This window comes from Micropterus dolomieu, linkage group LG22 (assembly GCF_021292245.1).
Source record: "Micropterus dolomieu isolate WLL.071019.BEF.003 ecotype Adirondacks linkage group LG22, ASM2129224v1, whole genome shotgun sequence".
Taxonomy (NCBI): domain Eukaryota; kingdom Metazoa; phylum Chordata; class Actinopteri; order Centrarchiformes; family Centrarchidae; genus Micropterus; species Micropterus dolomieu.
This window is the reverse complement of record NC_060171.1, coordinates 14,229,419-14,251,652: the sequence shown is the minus strand read 5'-3', so window position 1 is coordinate 14,251,652 and position 22,234 is coordinate 14,229,419. Positions and strand designations below refer to the sequence as shown.

Below are 22,234 nucleotides of genomic sequence, written 5' to 3'. Positions count from 1 at the left end.
CGTTATCAAGTGGAAATTGCAATCATTTTCTAGTTAAAGCTTCTAAAATGTGATGATTAGCTGGTTTTCTCTTGAAATGGTTTTCTCATGAAATTAAAATCTCTTACATATCTGGTAACTAGTGATCACCGCTTATCTTTATTTTTTACATCCTGCAAGGAACAATTAATTGATCAATAAACAATCAATAGATTAATTGACTTTTTAAAATATATTTAGTCACCTACATAAATACAATTGTTATGTTTTTTACATATTTGTCAGCTCTATACACTTCCTGTTAAGGATACTTTAAGTATTTACAGATCATATTTCCGCCCTTCAAACATTATTTAGCAGACAGATGTATGACAGGATGTGACATCACTGAAAGACACACCAGTTTAAACAGAAGAAAAGGCTTCACTGCATTTGAATACAGAAAATAAGTATCCTGTTTTTAAGGTTCCTCTTTATGTAATTGCAGCATTAATTCTGTCCCATTTCTGGTCAAACGGTCAGAGCTGCTTCCTGCTCTGCTGATCTCCCAGCGTGTGGTGGTGAGATTACACACCGCTCTGCCTGAACACTTACACCATCCACCGAGTAGAGGCTGTGAGTGCCATGTGCATCACACATTCTCCCCAAATTAGAGGAGGCACAGCTCCACTGAATAGCAGCAGCAGCAGCAGCTCTCTAAATTAGGATTAGTTTTTGCAAACAGATGTTCCTCTTGCCTGCAGTCTTAAAAACCCATTCCCCCCTGCACACAGCATAAGATTAGCATTAACCTGGCTTAATGAACTTTACACTCTGTTGCAGGCCCGCAGGGATAATACAACAAGTCTATTGTGTTTATGTAATGTTTTGTTATTTTTAAACCTGTATGTTTCCTCCAAAAAAGAAAACGGAAGCAGACGGATAGTGTGGTTACAGCGTAGCAATAACTACTAGGCTGGGACTGATGTTGAATTAGATTGTGTGTCTTTTACAGTGTATGTGTGTCTTTATGTGTTTTATTGCCTGTACACTGGACACTGGTCGGGATTGCTTCCCTTGTTAAGTGCTATAGCAGTGGCCAAGATGGGAGGAATGAAGCGTAACATTGCCTATTGACCTGCTGATTAAGCAGTAACCATTATTGCTTGAACCTCCAGGTGACTGAGAGATGGGGGAACAGAGGGACAGCATAAAGTCCTGCAACTGAAACGTGTTTTTGTGTGCCTCGTCCTTTCTTTGTAATAGCATCATGCATCTGCTTGACCTTACCTTATATGTGACCTACATGATCACACTCAGTAGTGGGCAGGGAGGGCCATCAAGGGACTTTGGCATTGATCTTATTCCATTTGCTTTTGAAATGGATTTTTCTTTGTTCACAAGATCGCAAAAGGTCCCTGACTCCAAAACAGTCATATCACGGTCAAACAGACGCTCACTGAATTGTGAACTCGCCACACACCTGAAATGGTTGCTAAAATAAAAGAGAAAGTAAAGGATTGAGGCGTCTATTTTGCCCATCACCGATCAGGATAATGTATTCTCAGTCATTACTCAGCTATCTGAAATCAACATGGAAGAAAAATTATAAGATAATCATACACCGCCCTTTCAGTGATATAGTGTATATGGCATATAACTAGCTCAGTCAGTAAGTATTTTGTATTTCAGATTTTATTCTCCACTTGGCTGTGGCTCAGGAGATAGAGCGGTGTGTGAATGTTAGTTTCCGTTTGAGCACTTAGGCTCAGTGTATGAATGTGTGTGACTGGTGAATACAGATGTAGTGTAAAAGCGCTTTGAGTGGTCAAAGACTAGAAAGGCCCTATACAAATACGGAGCATTTACATTTACAAATTACATATGATTTGTTCAGTTCGTACAAAAAACAGTACACGGGCGTTACTGCTGAAAATAATTCTTGTGGGCAGTAAAAGCAGTGATGCTTTAGAGGCAACACATCCTCACTCACAATTCGTCATATACCCTTGGTCAAGACCACTTGCCGTCACTTTACAATGCCCTGGGTAGCCCTTTCGCGTTGTTTTTGCACATCTATCCACAGTCAACTTTGTAATAATAAATATGCAACAAAACATAGAGGCAACAATACTACTTGGTTAGGTTGAGGAAAACATCGTGGTTTGGTTTCAAATAACTACATTACCTACTTAAATAACCTAACTTATCTAAAAACAATCAATGTTAAATTTTTGTCTTACAGGGTAAACAAACACCAGTCTCCTTTGTAAAAGTCCAGTTTCTTGCTTGCCCATACACGCCAACTACCACCTTATTCAGAATTTCTGTTGACTTCTGTTATTTATATACTACACCTACTTTTATTGTTTAAAAATGATGCAAAAGGTCTTCCCGCAGTGCGTTGAACTATGACCCTAAAGGGCTTCCCAGTACACTACAAATTGACACCAAGGGGTCTTGGCCATGCGTCCATATGTGACGACTTGGGAGTGAGAATGGGTTGTTGAAGGTGCTGGTATGAAGGCTTTGCTACCTTTCAGAGCCAGGCCAGCTGTTTCCCCCTGTTTCTAATCAAATCTAATCTCATCGTACCCTTCATGTCTGTACATGAACAGATGTAGTTTCATATTTAGCGTACAGACATGCAAGTGGTATACATCTGCTCATCTAACTCTCGGCAAGAAAGCTAATAAGCACATTTCCCAAAATGTAAAAGTAAAAAGGTAAATCGTTTGACTTTTAATAACTATGGCAATTTTAGGCTAATCAAGGGTCAAATGCCTAAAGTATCCTTAGTTTAAAATGTACAATTTAAAATGTATGATTATGATAAAGTAAAAAGTAGATGGTGCAGTTTTATATATTGTCTCAGACCTCAAGTGAAACACATTATAAGCTACCTGCATATTTGATAGAGAAGAAGAATTCATCACACAAGCGATGTGAAATCATTCACCACACATAATATCTGAGTCGGCACAGTTGCTGGCACTATGTTGCATTCTGCCTTTGTGGCCTGAAGTGTTTTGGCTGAAATCCATTTCAGAATCAACATCCAAGAAATGAGCCTATGAATGCACAGGGCTGCACCGGGCCTGTGATCCAGTCCAAGCAGCTTTTCTCATTAGTCATGTTTGCTCTATTGTTTATGAGAACAACCTGAGGTCGCTTGTAATTGACTGCACATATTGCAGAATGCCGTTACGTTTCCAGCCAGTAAGCACCTTACACCGCTTCGGGCAACTATTGAATTAATGCAAAGAGAAAGTGGAAGGTGATGTTCTCTTTCCTCCCATCTTTGCTCGTTCTAGTCTCTCCTAATTTCCCATACTGAGTTTACAAACCTCGGGAGCTCCTCTGGGCTTGCTGCTGAGCACGTTAATGGACATCTACTTCCCCTGAATAAACAGGATTTTTCCTCATCGAATATTGTGTTAGGTAAATCCTCATTAAGAGCAACTGTCCTACATGTCACTGAGAGAAAGGACCAAAGAGAAGAAGAGGACGCAGTGACAATAATACCAATTTGAGCTGAAACTCAAACACTGTTTTCTATGAGCTCTGTACATTCATAGGAAGCATCTTCTGTGCTTAATTAAGCCAGAAGGAAGTGGGTGACAGCAAAATTCAGTGCTGTCGTTTGGTCTACAAAATGTCAGAATATAGAGAAAAATGCCCAAGGTATCATTTTCATATTGCTTGTTAAGTCTTTTGTTCAGCCGTCCAAAACATTATGTTTACACTGATAAAACGTACAGGAATGCAGATAATCCTTAACAACTCACAAGCTAATACCAATACATTTTTATTGTTCATCATACATCATAAATCATACATCATTTATTGCTTATAAGTTGTAACTAATGCCTGCATTTGTGGTTAATAACTCATTTATTAACACTTTTAAAATCAGTGATAAGCCATCAAGAATAAATTTTGTGTTACCAGCTGGTGTTTCCTCCAGCAGGACACTTATTTTGTCTTTTAAAATAGTTCTTTAGTTAATTAGCTAATGGATGACTTACCTTCTGGAAAAATGTACAAATATTTAGACCAAAATCAATTGATTATCTTCTTATTAACATTTATAGCTCTAGAGTTGATGACTCCTTAGAAAGTGTGAACTCAACACGCCCGCCAGAGAGATATTTCACAACCTAGTAGTGTAAAAGTTATTCTCTTAACATTCCAACGGTCCGCCCACGGGCCGTTAGGTCATCATATGATACACCTTTTGAAAGATAAAATCCCCGTGATTCGACCAATGCATTTCAAGATACAATCACCACAGCGGGTACAATCGGCGCTTCTGTCAGACCAGCCTGGACAACACAATTGACTCACCTATGAAGCCTCATAGTAATCCACCGATCGATTATATTCCAACAAAAATGGTCTTGTTAGTTGTCAAAGGTCCAGATGATCCAATCCAGTAAAATCCCCAGGGACTGCTGCGGTATCGTTTCATATTTGCCGGCAGAGGTGGCTCGTATGTCATAACCATAATAACTCCGATTTGAATGTAAACAACTACGATAGCTAGTATTCAAATTAGCCGCTGAACTCTAACCTTTCGAGTGACACCAAATCCGACCCAATACGAGCTCACACGTCCCTTTCACAGCCTTCAACAGCCAACGAAAGCCCGCGCTGTAAGGAAGGGCCAGCCCCTATTTTTTCGTGGGTAGGCCGAGCCAATTGAAAGCAATTGTCTCGATGACTGGCACTTCGTATAGTCAATAAAATTCTGAAAATAACGATATCCAGCTTTAAGTAGGAAGTTCATGATCTACCAGCAAAAAAAGCACATCTGCGTCAAGCTTTTTTCATGGTATTGGTATGAAATTTAAACTTGGGCTAGGTAAGGCTTTATGCTGTGGTCCTACAGTGTTTTCCAGCTAATAAGTCCCAGCTATAGTTGTCTGCATGCATTTGTTGGCAAGCATTTTCAAGCAGAAATGAAAAATATATTAGTTTTAGTGTGTTTAAACTTATATTAATCATTTCCAGTAGAACTTAGAATCATTCTGAGTTAGTTCTGGGTTAGACACAGTTATCTTTCAGAGAAGCCCAAAACCCTGCATATACTCCAAATGGTTCAAGAACTACATTCAATTTACGGCGTTTTGAATGTTAAGAGGTTAAGAAAGGCTTTTAACTGCAAAAATTGACTTATTGACCATTAATAAAGCCATTGGTCACAAGGGTACCTTATTGTTGCCAATGTAATATGTACGCTTAACATATAGGAGTTAGAAGTAGCTGGTCTGAAAAGGTAACCCACTAGATGGATTGATAAACTAAATTCAGTTCAGTTCAGCTTTATTCATCCCTATGGGGACAATTATTTTTGTGGCAAACACAGCACATTACACAGCAATTAAGCAAGGAACATGCTAACACAAAAGAAATGAGAGGCGGAGTGTGTAAATGTGGTCAGCAGGGTTCCAACGGTGCTGATCAAGTATGTCATTTGTGAAGGGTGAAACATTTCCTGAGAGTATTGGTGATGGGTCAGCCAAGTGTGCCTCCTCCCCACATCTCACCATGACCCAGCTACAGTTTGGCTGCTGTGGCCCACAGAGCTGCACAGGCCCTCTGTGTTTGAAGCTGCAGTGTTTCCTGAGCTTGAACCAGATCCCCTACAGGCCCTCTGTGACATTAAATCCAATTATAGATTTCTTTAAATGCCAACGGGAGACTGTGGCCTTTTGAAGAGCAGAAACGTGACCACTGTGTTCTTCCTCCTCGTCTTTCCTGTGGCACTTTGTCCTGCTGTGATACAACCATGCTGGATGTGTACTTACTTGCCCTGATGTGGTGCTGTTGTTTTTCTTTGTCCCCCTCCCCCGGCTCCCTCCGTGCTGACCCTCAGGATACATCCCAGCCCGACCGCTGGCTCCATCACAGCAGCCTCCTCAGTGAGCACCATTCAGGGCAAACCATCACTCCGCCGCATCAAGGGCCGCATTCACAGGAGCAAGAGTCTGGACAGCATTGATCTCCTTGACTCCAATGTAAGTAAACTGACTGAAAGGCCATAGTATGCAAAAAGTTTTCAGTTGTAAAGGAATCTTGTAGGAATTATGCAGGTATTGTGCAGGACAATGAAAAGCCTGTGTCTGCCTCTGTTTGTGACTGATATGTGAAAGAAACTACAGACATTGCATTGTTTAAATGTCTAAAAATGTATTCAACCATTCACCACATCAAACACAAAAAAGTTACACAAAGCAAGTTAGGATTCTCTTGTCTTCTGGTAAAAACACAAAAGACACAATAACAAAACATAATCATTGCAGACCACTTTTAGAAGAGATGCTACATATTTGGGATTGGCACCTGGGGCTCTTTGCAAAAATTGCAAGCACTGCTCACACACAGATCGCAAACGGTGGCAGAGTAACATTTCAGAATTGATTGCAAATTGAAGATCATTTAACAAGTCCTTCAGGGCTGTTGCATTCTCATGCATGGGCTATAAGTATGGACTTTGTGACATATGTAAGTCACGTGTAAAAATTAAAGGAATAAGAAAATAATGTTGATAATTGCAGCTTGCATGTTGCAAATTTGGTGAAGCAGACCCTCGACTCAGATTTACAGTTTATATCAGTGTCTCTGGAGCAGTCATGAAATGGTCTTATTGCACCATAGTCTAAAAATATCATCTACACTTGCATTATAGGAACTTGTTCCTGTGTCAGGTCAATATATTCTCTTGATTAAAGGAATTGATTGACATTTTGTGAAATACATATGTCACTTAACACTGTTTTTTGTTCAGGCCAATCAAATGAGATTTAATGTACAAATGTGTGAATTTTAGGGGTGCAGGACGGCGGATTACCTTTGGACAGTGCCAGGATAGCTGTTTCCCCCTGTTTCCAGTCTTTGTGGTTAGGGTTAGGGTTAGGTAAGTTAACCAGGTGATGGCTGTAGCTTCATTCTGGCCACACAAACAGAGAGTGGTATCGATCATTTCATAAAACTCAACAAAGGGAAAAAGTTTCCCAAAATGTCAAACCATTACTTTAATGTGTAACACAAATGTGTGCAGAGTTTGAGATTTAATCTCCTTTAATTTTGACCATTTACAATCTGTTCTAAGATGAAAAAAGGTAAGGAGGCAGATGAAGTTTTGCATTCATCGGCAGCCATGAATAACAATTGATTTCCACACTTAATAATATTATGTCAAATGATACCTGTTCAAATTAACCATATTAGTTTCTAAGAAGAAATTTGTCTTGAGCGTCATTTTATTCATACATATTTTATCCATCCTCACATTCAGAGAACAAGGTTCTCAACTGTTAAATGCTTCAAAATGTTCTAAAATGCTGGAGGTGAAACTCCTTCTTGTATTTATAGTCACACTAAACTATCATGAAATACCCTTTGCTGAGTGTTTTTAGATACCAAATGCATATTCGTTCACTAAGTAGTGTTTTAAATTCAGGACTCTGGTGTGCATACATCAAAGCAGAGGCAGTTGTAATGCACACACATGTACCGTGTAGTTTCCAGACAGAGCAGTAGACTGCTGGAGGGCCTCAGCCTCAGGGGAATTATATCGTGTTGACAGCTCGGGCATGATCTGACTATGAATTCAGCTCAAACACTCCATCTCCTTAAAGGATAGTACAAAACCATTGAGCCGGTTGAATTATTGATATGGGTGCTGGCATGCAATTGTAACATAGGCATTTTGAGAACATGAGAATTTTAAATGCCTCTAAGATACATTTATCTTTAACTCATGCATAAGTAAAGCCTCTCAGCTTAGTTGTGCTGTGTGTCACAGTCAGAGAGCTTTGAGCCACTGTCTGATACATGCCCATTTATTAACGAGACTACAGACATGCTTGCGGCTCTGTGAGGCTGCACGCTAACATGCTCACAATGACAGTGCTGACAGGCTGATGTTGAGCAATTGTAATGTTTACAATGTTAACGTTTGGACTTTATGATGGATGCTAGATGAAAAGTCAGAGGATCACCAAAATGATTAGAGTTCATGTTGAGGGTGTCATCAATGTCTGAACATGAGTTCACGGCAATCCATGTTTTCAAGACATTTCACTCAAAACCATACATGTCAACCACTTACATGAAGAAAAGTTAGGGAATAACAAAAATCTTTCAGATTTATCCTCTGAGCAACATGTATGACTGTATTAAAGTCCATGGCAACACATCTTCTAGTTGGTGAGATACAGTATTTCATTAAAAAGGCAAACACGTCAACCTGCTGGTGGTGATAGATAAAAAATCAGGGGATCACCAGAGTAATTACAGCAGGATTCATCCTCTGGAGACCATTAAGTCTGTAAAAAATTTCATGGCAAACCCTTCCAACAGATGTGTCCAACATTTCCATCCCTAAAGCTGTGCAACTCGCATGACTAAAAACTGTGAAAATATTACAGCTCAGAGAATTTGGCCACTCTTATCTTCTCGGTCAAAAAATGAATTGTCATGACTGACTGAACAAAAGACCTACATTTCAAAAGTAATTACAAAATCACCATTCAGTTCCCATCTAGTAAACCTTATAGTGATACGCTGGAGGTGGGTGCTTTTAGGCTGTGATTGACAGATTAGTGGTGGCCTTGATTTTGAGCCATACACAGCAATCATAAGCCTTCATCTGAATGGAAAAGGCAGTGTGGCGTTGCTGTATTCTCATATCCTCTCCTGCTCTGTAAGTCACAGAGAGTGACTGACCACATCGCTGTCATTTGTCTTTATGTCCTGCCACTCAGAGGACGCTTACACCGGCTCATGAGGCCACTATCTCACCAGAGACTGAGAGCTGTGCTAAGGGTTCCTGGCCTTTCCACGGTATATTTCTTTTGTACAGGCTGTGTGTGCACTAGAGGAAAACTTGCTGACTTGCCCAAACTCAAATGCAGCTGATGGAAGTAACGGTCCGCCTTACAGTGAGTGATGAGACTGCAGGATGCTGAGCTGAAAAGCAGTTTCCATTGCATCCTACTAAAATCTCACAACAGACACAACACTGCCTCTGAGCTGTTGGATGATCTGCAGTCGCTGTCTGACACAAAATCTCACCTGATTGGCTGTTTCAACAGAAAACTGAACATATTAATCAACTGAGTGTATGAATTTAGGTCCATAACTATCAATGCCCATTAGCGTAGCTATATAATCAATAGTAGTTAAGACTTTGTTTATATCGATTGCTTCTTTTGATTGCTTTTCTCTCTTGATAGTCAGGGGAGGACTTTGGCCCCTGGCCCACTCTCGCTGTCATTTGTGTTGGCAAGCATCGCACTTGTTCACAGAAAGCTTGAATCAGATTTTAGTGCTAAGGCTGCAGAAAGCACAACAGAGATGGAGGGGGGGGGGTAAACCACAGACTTTTATGCACCCGATGCCTTTGTGTATAGCATGACTTATTTTTCTGCGTTCATCAACAACACCTCATCCAATTTCAAAGCAGCAGCGTTTACAGTATTTCTTAATGCTTTAGGGAGATGCATTAGTCCATCTGTTCTAGTATTACACAAAGTCTTATTAATTTTATTATTTACACCCATAATCTCTTGTATCCAACCACTTTGTGACCTGTCTTTGTTTTTCTAAAAAAGACAACCTCATGGATGAATGATAAGAAATAGTAAGGGGTCACCTTTTCCAGAAGAGATGGTGGCTATGCGTGTTTTATATGATGATTCTAAATATGCAGCTTATTCTTATGTGCATGATAACGGGAAATCCTATTTTACACACAACAAAACCTGCACTGTATCCCTGGTGCAGTGTGGATGCTAAACTGAGGTTGCTGTTTCTGTTTCATGTGCCTTGATTTTGGGAAATATGTTGTTTTTAATGCTGTATTTTTCCTGCCCTCTCAGCTGTTTTGGGAAATATTAAAGGAATGTTTGCTGCAGAGGCAATAACCAGGTGAGTTGCAGAGAGTGTATCAGCAGGATCAGATTCAACAAGGCCAAGATGAAAAGCGCAATTAAATTAATTACTCCTTAACAGACCAGGATCAGTCACCAACTGGGCCTTGAGCTTTGCCTTGGTCAAAGTCTTAATCTCTTATTAGTTCTGCTTGCCCCATTCCACTTCCAAAATCCCATCCTTGGCTGCAGTCTGTCGTGGATACAGGCACTTCCATCCCAACCACCACCACCAAAAAAAACCCAAAAAAACAGCGTAAGCATTTATTCGCTGCTCTGTCTTCAGAAAGTGCTGCAGATGCATTTATGGAGAGAGCAACTGCAGCTGAATTAACCGATCTGCATATTCAGGGCCTGTTAGAGGGAGATTGTTCCCATGTGATGAAGGTGTGGAGGTCCACAGAGGACAGAACCTGAGTGAGATGCACCACAAGGGCTGTGGAAAGAAACAGAGGGAGGGAGGACCAGAGCGTGGAGGGTGGGCGCAGGAGATTTATCACGACTAACACTGTAGGAGGCCTTATTGGAAGGACAAGAGGGTGGAAGAGGGGAAGCACTGTGACTGGGTCAGCAGCGGATTTTCTCTAGTTGAGACAGGTCTCTTATGTAACAACAGAGTTAAATGGATGCATTTTTCTTGTCCAGTAGGTGATAGGCACTGGGGGATAGTTGGAGATGATGGAGATGGTTTGTTATGTGACACTGAGGCAGAGTTAGCCATGTGAGATGCGTGTGAAGGTTGCGTGTGTGGTCCCACAGGCAGGCATGGCAGATGTTGAGTGTGTTTCTGGAGGCTGTGACTCAGGAGCAAGGCCTGCCTCTGTGTCCTCTCATGGGACATATGGCAGGTCACTGTAGGCACTCTGCACTGTGTGCATCTAGTACCATCATGTCACACATCTTGTAGCAATATGTTGACTTCACAGCCTCTGCAGCAGTGATTTGTAACATTTTTACAGCTTGATTTTGAAATTACAGCTTTTTACACAGAAAATATTTTGAACTGGATAATTAATGATGTTGTTAAATGTTAATAATGCATTTGTATAATGTACTACTAATTTACTCTATAATGTATGATTACTAAATGTGTTTCATGGTAGCTGTTCCGCTGTTATAATCTATCGATAAGCCAAGATGACCTAAAATGGATTTCCTGTAGTTCTCAGCAACACAATTGGATCACAAAACAGTCTTGTATATTCTTAAAGGATGCTGGGTGAAGATTATAAACAGCAGAGACCTTGGTTGTCAGTAGAAGATTTGAAGAATATGACTTGTGCTTCTGAATTGTTTTTATGGCCAGGCTCGTGTCCCACATTTACGACAAATCATTTAAAGAGAGAAGACTCAAACCCACATAAATCCCAACAACTCTATTGACTTTCCTGCCTGATTTATCACAGGAGGACCTGGAGGCCTGGACAGTAAGCACCATCAGCAGCTGATGATGAGTGAATATGTAGCACTAAACATACAGTATTTTCCAATCCGAAAAACACAGTCTGGATCTATTAATGCCACCATAACTAGCTTTCATTATAATTTCAGCTTATTTTCAAGGAGGGCTTGATGTTCATCTTATTTTCCCTGTTTAAGCACTTGAGCGTGAGGTCAGCTGAAGGACAACCACCAGGATGATGTAATGTTTGTAGGAATTAAGATGGTGCCCCTGGTGGGGAAGTCAAGCATTAAGAATGAAAAACTGGGAAGGTTGTCCTAAGACAACTTAATCAATCACACGGTTTGATGTTCACAGTTGTGGACGCTCTGTAGATTACACTGTCTGCTGATTGATTATCAGAAGATGAACACATTCTGTTTTCCTGGAGGTAATATTTTGTATTTATCTAATGTAACTAAAATGAGATTTAACAGGCAGCAAATACGCTTTGGATTTACGCCAGGTTTACCTGACGTTGTTCAACACCTCAAATCTGAATTCTGATATAAGAAAACATCCAGTTATGGACACATCTTTGTTAACATTCTGAGAATCATTGAAGAACTGTGTTGTTCAGTAATTATTAATTATTTATTAGCGCTGCCCTTTCTTTCCATTATCTATTAATATTTCATTAATCTCTATAAAATGTTAATTAAAAAATTTAATTGTGAAAGAAAGAAAGTTCAAGACCCAACGTTATTCAATTTAAAGTGGTGTTAAGAAGCTGGTAGAAGAAAATGTTTGTCTTTTTTGCTTGAAAAGTGACTCAAACGATTACTTGACATCAAAATAGTTTGGAATTTATTCTCTGTCGATTGACTAATGGATTAATTGACTTATCAGCAATAATAATGCCATAATTCAGTGACAGTCTATCCTTCATTCAACGAGAACTGAAATCAGGCACCATGCAGTCGGTACTGTATGAAAGCTTATTCTTATTGTAAAATTGTCAATTCAAAGCTTGTGGAATTTACCACAACGAATGAGAGCACCATATATGGTCAAAGAAAAAGACACAAACATATTAAATAATTATATTAATTTGAGAATGAATGAAAGGTGGAATTGTGTGTACATTTTGTGTATTTAGAAGTGTGTGTGTGTGTGTGTATGCGTGTGTGCGTGTGTCATACTGCCTGCCGTGTTGCTGGACATGGTAGGATGTGTGTTGATGCCCAGGGAGGCACCATATGCTGTTTAGACTTAGGAGCCTCCCATCACGGTAGACCCATGGGTTAACAAGCCCAACTCCTTCTTGTGTCTCCCTCCAACCGTTCATGAGTGCATCACCAGCCAGCATGGATTGAAATCACGCAGATCCACACTTCACACGCTTGTTGACACGCCATCAAAAACAACAATTCTTCATATAGATTTCCTCATGCAAGGCTCAAGACAGTCATGCTCGACGCAGAAAAATAGTGTTCCGCTGAAGTCCTGCAGAGGGCAGAGTTTTACTGCCTAAACGTACATGAGCACAGTGAAACATCCATGTTTGCATAGCTGACGTAATAGAGACAGGAGGTGTTGGATGTGCAGTTGGGATGTTGGGTTAACTTTCATATGTGGTGATAGAAAATATTGTAGTAGTTGCTAAGATATATTTTATTATTAAAAACAATAGGTGGCGCAGCCACTGGGAGGGCTAGTGATGCTAATGGGATTGGTGAAGTAAAGCAGGCAAACATACAGTTCAACCCCCCACTCATCTAATGTATTGCACAGGGGGCAACCTTGCAGTATTTCCTCTTTAAAAAAAAAAAAATTGTGGTTTGGTATTTTTTCCTGATTGGATTTATCAATGAGTCAGCCTGTAGTTGCGATAAAATTAATTTCCAGTTGAATTGAGAAGCAGCAGAGATTTATAGTAATGTTTGGCTTTACCCCTGGGTGATTTTTCTCCCTTTTTCTCTCCTGTCTCTGTTACCCCGTTACCTGCCCTCCACAATACCCCTTCAGTCTGGTCCAAAGGGAGCACCTGATCCCACACCACCAAGGCCTCTAATTGCTTTACTCCCATCATGAGCGAGGTTGCTCTCTTGGGAAATAATAATAATGAATAGATAACTTCTTATGAATCAAAACTAATTTAAAGGTCTGAATAATATTAAATAATAAAACAAACAGCAACTTCATTAATAATTTAACCGGTAGTTTTCATCAGGGGTCACACTGTGTCTACTGTGATTTCACTCTGATTGTAATGGTATTTTATGTGATGTGGTTTTGAACAACACTGTACGTTTTAGACAAGTATGGCTCCCTGGGCGAGAGTATTTCTGGTTAATTAACATTGATAAATAATCTGCTGTTGGCATTTCCAGCTGTCTGTGAAATCACAATTGGATTGATCAGGATCCTGCTGCTTTAAAAGCTTTAACTCCCCCAAAGGAGTTCAGCTTCACAGTTAGCACTGCAATCTATGAGCTGGTGTTCAAAAACACAATAATTTCACTCACCATTTTGCTGCTAAAGACCTCTCTGTCATACACAAGTCCACATTAACTGATTGGAATTGTTCATCTTTATTAGCATTAGGGCTCCCCTCCTGGGATAAACATACTTAGGCGATTGCTTCTTTGCAACTGTACATGATGCTGTAGTTTGATCCAGAGAGGATTTGGATGTTGGTGGCGTGCTGTCGCATGACCCACAGGGCCGGGGATGTGAGGTCATCTCATGTCACCTGATATGTCTGAGCTCTCAGCTGTTAGTGGGAAAAATGAGCTGGAGATTATAGGTTCATTTGGGCGATCTTGAAAAATATGTATTTCCTCCTTGGTACATGGGTTCTGATTTTAGCTTTGAAATTTATGAATCAGTAAATCCAGATTTGTGCTTTGTTAATCACATCCTGTGTGCTCCCAGTGTCAGATGGTGTTTATCTCCTTTTCTTTAGCTCAACGCCATTATGTCACTTTTCTTACCATTTAATTAATGTTGGTGTGTCATTTTGATTTTTAAAGATGATTGTGGAATTGGGTATTTACGGGACAACATTTTTGTCACAATGCAATACAATACATCAATGCAAGCACAAATAAATACTGTAAGCACACATAGTTATGAGACTGAAATGGTTTGGGTCTTTCAGTAGACTGATATTTTTGAATTTGATCATTTTAGGCTGATTTAGTTATTTCATTGCAGCATTTCCACTGTAGCCAGTGCAATACAAAAAATGTCAAACAAGCACCACCTTGTTATTAATATATAGAAACTATGAATGTAATTTGAACTACAGGGAAGTAGACCACAAAACGACAAAATGAGTCATCTGCAAAATCTGTTGTTTAATTGCTTTAGTTGGCCCTTATATAAAAGCTGAATACAGAAAAGCCCAAAGAGCAAAGCTGGCTGCATCAGTATCATCAAAATTGATTTATTTATTCTAATACAGAATCTCAATGTCATACTCAAGATGAAATGTTATTTATGTGATATTTTATTTGTAGGATAGGTAGTACAATCACATGCTGTAAAAACAGCTGGTAACAAGCTGGACAAAGTTCAGGAGGCTGCAGCTCTCCTGCACGTTTCAGCTGCATTTTACTGCTGTACATCCTCCACTCTGCCTCATAGAGGTCACACTTCACTCTTCTATAAAGCATCTTTTGAAGTGTTTTTTTAACTGCTGACTTTACAAGATACCTCATACATGCTTCGTCATGGACCCCTATCTCTTTCTTCGGCACCGAATTCGCTGCACAACATAATCGTGGAGGTGTTATGAAATCTTGTGTAAGGCATTTCTGTCCTGACATAACGGGTTGGCTGTCAAGTCAGTGTGCTGCTTCCTCGTGCTAGAGGTCAGTGATACTAACTAAGAAATCACAGAAATACAAGCCTCTGTGCAATAAGCCAGCTCACCTCATTACAAGATTACACTGATGCACCACATTGATGATTTGTAAAACTGCACAACAAGATAAGAAGCATAACGTTTTGAGTATCATATTGCAGCTTTGGCAACATGGAGTCATATAATATCAATATCACGCTGCTATTGGACAAATGCATTTATTTTCCTCTGCTGCAGTGCTATGTTTAACGCCTGTCATGTCATTTGATAGCTGCAGTCATTAAAGCTCATAGATATCATCGCCAACCTTTGCCTAGTAGGCTGTTTTCCTGACCTGTACGGCTGAGAGGTGACTCACTCACCGTCAGGGGCAGTGCACTCTAAAAGCCAACCTGCTGTGAATTGCTAATTTGCTTTCCCACTCTTCGTGATTTGTTCCTGCAGTCATACTCTAGTTTGGATCCTGTCTGTGTGTCTAAATGTGCTGATGGGAGAGAGGGGCTGCATAATTCTGTTGCACGGCATGTGAAACTCCCTCTGTGCTGTTGGAGCCAGTGATGCAAACACTATCGTAGCATTAACAGAGGGTATTTCAAGGGCTTCAACAGCGATACATTAAGCAGCATAAGCTCATGTCAAAGCCAATTTATTAAGATGCAGGCTGTAAAAAGTTTACATTCATGCAGTTCCAGAGGGGGATTACATGTTTCTGCTTCAATACTTTAGCTAATATGGTAATGCAAGATGATAACTAATGATGACATCTGATGACATCATTCATGCTCAGTGACATATACTATCCTATAATATTTGCCTGTTATCGCTATAAATGGACAAAACTGTAGATGTGCAGGTCACAGATACATTTCTGCCATTCTTTATATAATTCCTATGACCTTGTCCAACTCATGTTCTTCAATTGAAGATGACCCCCCCCCCTTCTCTTTCTGATCCTCCAATGGAATCTGCAGCACGTCTCCTTACGTCAGCAACATTGCGGGACCTCTGTGCTCCTCCAGCATTACATCCAACCCTTATCTTCTCCTGCGCTCATTAGTGCCAGAGGTAGAGGTGACAAGAGCGGTCACACAATCTCAAAGTGATAAAAATGCACAACAGAAGGTGTTGGAGAGAATAAGGTACTTATGGAAAAGACAGCACAAAAACTAAACTGCAGGCGATAGAGTCTTAAGAGTGGGGTTTGGTGCAGTGCACAATTTACATTCTACTGTATATTGATTAAATCTGTATACCCCATGGGAAGGAGTATTGAGCATCGTGACTGTGGTGGAGGGTGGATTTTAGTTCTATCCTCTGCATTTTAAATGGCTTTATGCAGCATGTCATTACTACTTAAGTAGCCTACCTCAGCTTTCCCTGTAAAGAGTTTATGTTTGCTGTAGTTAAAAGTGTTACCCAAATAGATTTCTTCACACCGTCTTTTGCATTCAGAGCAATATAACATCGATGTAAAATATCTTCCACATCAAGGGCCTCTAATCTTCATCCTTGAAAGCACATTTTGCAGAAAGCAATTTGAAATAAATAGCTGTTTATCATGATTATGCACATATACACATATACACACAGAGCGGTGTGTGAAGTTCTGGGTGTATAGGTAATCACAACAGGATATACAGTATATAGTATCTGGCTTTTGAATTTTTACATTACATGTGTGAAGAAAATACTGTATGCTTAAAGTAATTTAAAAGTATCTTGGAAAGTCTTGGTTTAAAGACTAAAAAGCAAATACTGCTCAACATTTGGTCCCTTTACTTTATGAAATAAAGCTAAAATTATAATATAAAGAACAATTTTAAACAACCCTCTTTTAGGTGGATATGGGCAGCTTAACTCTCAGTGCAAACATAGCTCTCAAGAGCTCTCTCATCCTCTAATTGATTTATTAGCTCTCTGTTTGATCAGGATGCTTGTTAAAAGCTCTTAAGATAAAATGTAACTCCTTATGTCACATTCAGCGAACGTAAAGCTTACAATGCATTGTGTGTACAAAGATCTGTAAGGCCTACTGCAGTCTACCTGTAGAAGTCTGCTGCGCCGCTGGTGCAATAGGGAAATCATGCTACCTGGAACAGGAAGTTGTTTTGGTAGAGCATACAAATTTCAAACAGAGATAACTATTTTTAAGTTGGTATTGTGTTTGAATGTTGCCACATTCCCTTGCTGCAATACCAGATTATCTTAAACAGTAAAATCTGTTTTATGAGCATATATATTTATATGAAAATTGTTAGACCTAAATAAAAATGTAAATCCATTTTGAGATTTAGCTACCTATTGTTGGTGTTTTTTGTGGACGCTAAAAATGGAGCAATAAAAAAACAACAACCTCCTTTTAGCAGCTAAACACAAGCATACCATTATACATAGATCATAGACATCTATTTCTTCTTTGCATTAGGCCTGTATTAAACGTAATTGAGTCCTTATCAATACATAAATTAAAAATAGATTGGTCGAATTATTTTGTAAACACTAATAATACCTTATAAATAATAACGTTGTAAAATCCCTATCACATTGTTAATAGAAAATGTTTGGATGATATTCATGTATTTGGACTTATCTGTAATAATAATGCAGTAGACCTCTAGAGTTTTTTTTTTGGGAATAGTATTTTGGGTGTTTTCCTTATTAATTGATGTATTTGAAACAGATAACAGGTCCATCCATCCTTCCTAATATAGTGGCCCCTGCTATGTTCACCAGGACCTGCTACAGTTTAATCGGTGTATTTTCACCCTCTTCAACGACCGTTTGTTCTGTCTGTACGGTGAAATAGCTGTTAATGCGGCTGCTGCTGCTGCTGCTGCTGCTGCTGTGGACAGCCTCTCTGCATCCCTGCTCTCCCCGACCCTCCTCATCTCCTCCCCCGCGGACAAACCGGAATGGTTTCTTCCAGGCGAACCTGTCACTGTCACCGCGGCGGTGACGGCAGCCGAAGTGTGAGAGCAGAGGGGGGAGAAGGAAAGGCTTCATCCACAGCCTGCCATTGCAGTGCGGCGGCTGCTGCTCTGGAGCCACACCAGGAAGACCTTTCCACTCCTGTTCTGTAAGATTTTCACAAGCACGCCGTGAGGACCATTGCTGTATTGCGAAGGTGAATGGTTTATCCTTGAGTACGTTATTTGGGAGTGTGTGTTTCGCTGTAGCCGCAGGAGCTGACTGGATGTGTGTCCCTCTGCGGGTACGAGCGAGCGATAACGGTGCAAGCCGAGGTAACCTAGCTACCTCACTGCTAGCAAACTGCATCTGTGCTATGTGGGTTGCTAACGTTATCTTCTAATTGAACGCAAGAAAAACGATGTCCGCTGCCCTCATTTTGTGGGAGTGTGCGTAAGCGGTAATATTAAGTCACAAAGTGCTTTGCGGTCGAGCTGTCAGCAAGCGGGCGGGTTGTTCCCACGTCAAATGCGCGGAGCGTCCAGGTACCGTTAGCTGGGATGAGCTAGCCTAGCTGCTGGAACAAAATGTCGGCCAGCTAGGGGTTGATTTGACCAACAAGGTGTAAAGGGGGCATACGATTCATTGAGTGTCAGACTGCAAGAGGCAAGGAGGGAGTGGTGTGGTGAGGTCAGCAGCTAGAAATATCACATCGGTTCTCTAAATTAAACGGAAGGTCATGCGGTGGCTCATCTTGTTTTGATGGTCCGCTTGTAAAACCAACCTGGGGGAAGCTAGGTAGCAGTTGGCTAACGTTAGCTTGTTAGCTGGCTTTAGTTTGGTGCTGGAATACCTGCTTGCCTGTCTTGTACATTTCGACCAGCTGTCATAGTAATGTGTTGTGAACTGTGTGTGGGGGCTTTCCCGTGGGCTGCAATCGGTGTTTGGCTTAGCTCATCTAAGCAAACTATGTCACTATTTTCATTTCCATACCAACGGATCGACTGCTGCTGATATGTACTCAAATCACCTGTTGCATATTGAAAACGCTGGACAGCATCGTTTTGTCAGTTTACATTTGTTGCAAACTGGTCAGAAGTACAGCTGGTATATGGACATGTTACGTTACCCTGTTTGGACATAGTACACTGTCCATTCTCGTTTATCTGGTGTGCAAAAGGTATAGATAAAAATATATAAAAAGAGACACACAAGTAGAAGATAGTATCGGGAAATAAACAAAACAGGCCTCTGCATGGTTGGCTAACACATCTCACAACATTTGTTTAGATTGCATCTTGTATGTCATCAATACTAATGGGCAAAATATCAGGTTTTAAATATGTTCTTAATGTTGTTCACTTGTTTTGGGATTGTATGAGAGTCATAGATAGATTCATTTGTCCTTTAGTTTTCTCTGATTTTTTTTGGATAACAGGCATTGGATTAAAGGTAGCTCCCAAAAGACTTATTTAAAGCATAAAGAAATGTTAAATTTCTGGAGCATGTATAGTTGGTATATCTTTAAACATAAGTCTGAAGATTCATTACTGCACATCTCAGCATTGGACTGACTAAGAGCATGGCTCTTTGACTTAAATATGTCATCACTGGCCTCATGATAGTAATGTGAATTATAAAATGAAATGGCAGCTGGACAGGCAACAGATTTGTCACATGAAGTGGTGGAGGCACAATATAGATGATATTTGTGGCAGCCGTTACATTTTTCATTGCACAATTAAACAGGCTGTTTTTTTTTAATAATTCATATGGCAGTGTTGTGCAGGGTATGTTTCTGGCAAGCATGTCGCCTGAGACGAAGATAACATCCAGCTGCTCAAGGGCAGCCATACATGTTGGCTTGTAAATCATGTTGCCCTAAGCTGTCATGGGAACGGTAGTCATCTGAGCCATTGTGGTTTTGGAAGGACAAATGTATCAGATATTTTGCCTACCTAAGGTAAATTTGACTGCAGTTTTGTAGTCCTGTGTGTTTGTAGAAATGTATCTAGTCACTGGTTATAACATACCTGCTGTATTGTTAACAGGATGTGTTGACACATGGTGCACCTTGGAGAAACTAAACTTTCTATATTTTTAAACCTTAGCTTTGCATAATGTGGTGATGCCCAACCGAATGGCTTTATATAAAAAAGATCAAAGTAGATGGCCTCACATACCTCTTTGAAGAGATTAATGGGAGAGAGAGAGAGAGAGAGAGAGAGAGATGCTTTGGCAATATTGTTGTTATACATTCATGCCAATAAAGCTACATTATATTGAGAGAGAGAAAACAATGCTGAAAAAATGGTGGGAGACTGTGAAGATATAGCATGTGTTTCAGAGTCGGTGCTAGCCTGAAGGTGCCACTCGACTAAAAAGGAAAATAATTTAATGAGTTAGCCTGCACTGTCCTTAAGTACTACATCTCTGCTTATACCATGGATTATTTTGTATAATTAGTATCATTGTGATATTTTCATCCACTGAGAGGTGTGACTTCAGACTTTTGACTCCCCTTGTTTCACCCTTTTGAGCTAATGGATCTAGTCCTTTTTTCAATTTAGAAGGATTTTCTGTTCTGCATAGCAGCACAGTTTAATCCCTTCTCCCTTTTTTATGTCCACTCCAGTGTTACTCTGCATGTTATTTAGTGTGGCTTTATTAGCACAAGATAAACTACAATGCAGCTGGTGCCATTGGAGTGGGTTTTTTAATGCCAACCTAAAACTCACACCTCATAATGTAATGTGGTGTCTGTAATAATAATTTTTGTATTTTAATTTTTGTCAATCCTCACAACCAACTGTGTCCATGGACAAAATGTAATTCAAAATTAGATTGTCCTACACATACTGATGTGGCATCAATTACTTTTTTTGCATACATATTTCTACCTAAGTTTTAGGCTACTTTTAAGAGATAATGTGTATTGTTGGGAAGTTGATTGATGGGCGCTGTGGCCATTGAAAGGTCATTGCTCTGATACATGGCCAAGCTAAGACTTCCTAACAAATACCTCTTAAAAATACAGGTGCTGGTCATATAATTAGAATATCATCAAAAAGTTGATTTATTTCAGTAATTCCATTCAAAAAGTGAAACTTGGATATTATATTCATTCATTACACACAGACTGATATATTTCAAATGTTTATTTCATTTAATTGTGATGATTAAAACTGACAACTAATGAAAATCCCAAATTCAGTATCCCCGAAAATTAGAATATTACTTAAGACCAATACAAAAGAAGGATTTTTCAAATGTTGGCCAACTGAAAAGTATGAGCATGTACAGCACTCAATACTTAGTTGGGGCTCCTTTTGCCTGAATTACTGCAGCAATGCGGCGTGGCATGGAGTCGATCAATCTGCGGCACTGCTCTGAGAGCCCAGGTTGCTGTGATAGTGGCCTTCAGCTCTTCTGCATTGTTGGGTCTGGCGTATCACATCTTCCTCTTCACAATACCCCATAGATTTTCTATAGGGTTAAGGTCAGGTGAGTTTGCTGGCCAATTAAGAACAAGGATACCATGGTCCTTAAACCAGGTACTGGTAGCTTTGGCACAGTGTGCAGGTGTTGCAGGTGTTGGAAAATGAAATCTGCATCTCCATAAAGTTGGTCAGCAGCAGGAAGCATGAAGTGCTCTAAAACTTCCTGGTAGACGGCTGCGTTGACCTTGGACCTCAGAAAACACAGTGGACCAACACCAGCAGATGACATGGCACCCCAAACCCTCACTGACTGTGAAGACTTTACACTGGACTTCAAGCAACGTGGAGTCTGTGCCTCTCCTCTCTTCCTCCAGACTCTGGGACCTTTATTTCCAAAGGAAATGCAAAATTTACTTTCATCAGAGAACATAACTTTGGACCACTCAGCAGCAATCCAGTCCTTTTTGTCTTTAGCCCAGGCGAGACGCTTCTGACGCTGTGTCTTGTTCAAGAGTGGCTTGGCACAAGGAATGCGACAGCTGAAACCCATGTCTTGCATATGTCTGTGCGTGGTGGTTCATGAAGCACTGACTCCAGCTGCATTCCACTCTTTGTGAATCTCCCCCACATTTTTGAATGGTTTTTGTTTCACAATCCTCTCCAGGGTGCGGTTATCCCTATTGCTTGTACACTTTTTTTTCTACCACATCTTTTCCTTCCCTTTGCCTCTCTATTAATG

At 40.1% G+C, this 22,234-nt stretch overlaps 1 protein-coding gene across 1 annotated transcript in view; it reads left to right on the top strand.

Annotated features, from left to right (window-relative positions):
- Positions 1-5,885: 5,885 nt before the first annotated feature.
- Positions 5,886-22,234, top strand: part of tjp1b (tight junction protein 1b) — a 49,303-nt gene continuing 32,954 nt past the window's right edge. The window contains exon 1 of the mRNA XM_046038311.1: positions 5,886-5,978. The gene's annotated coding sequence lies outside the window, so the exon portion shown is untranslated. The remainder of the gene's footprint in view (positions 5,979-22,234) is intronic.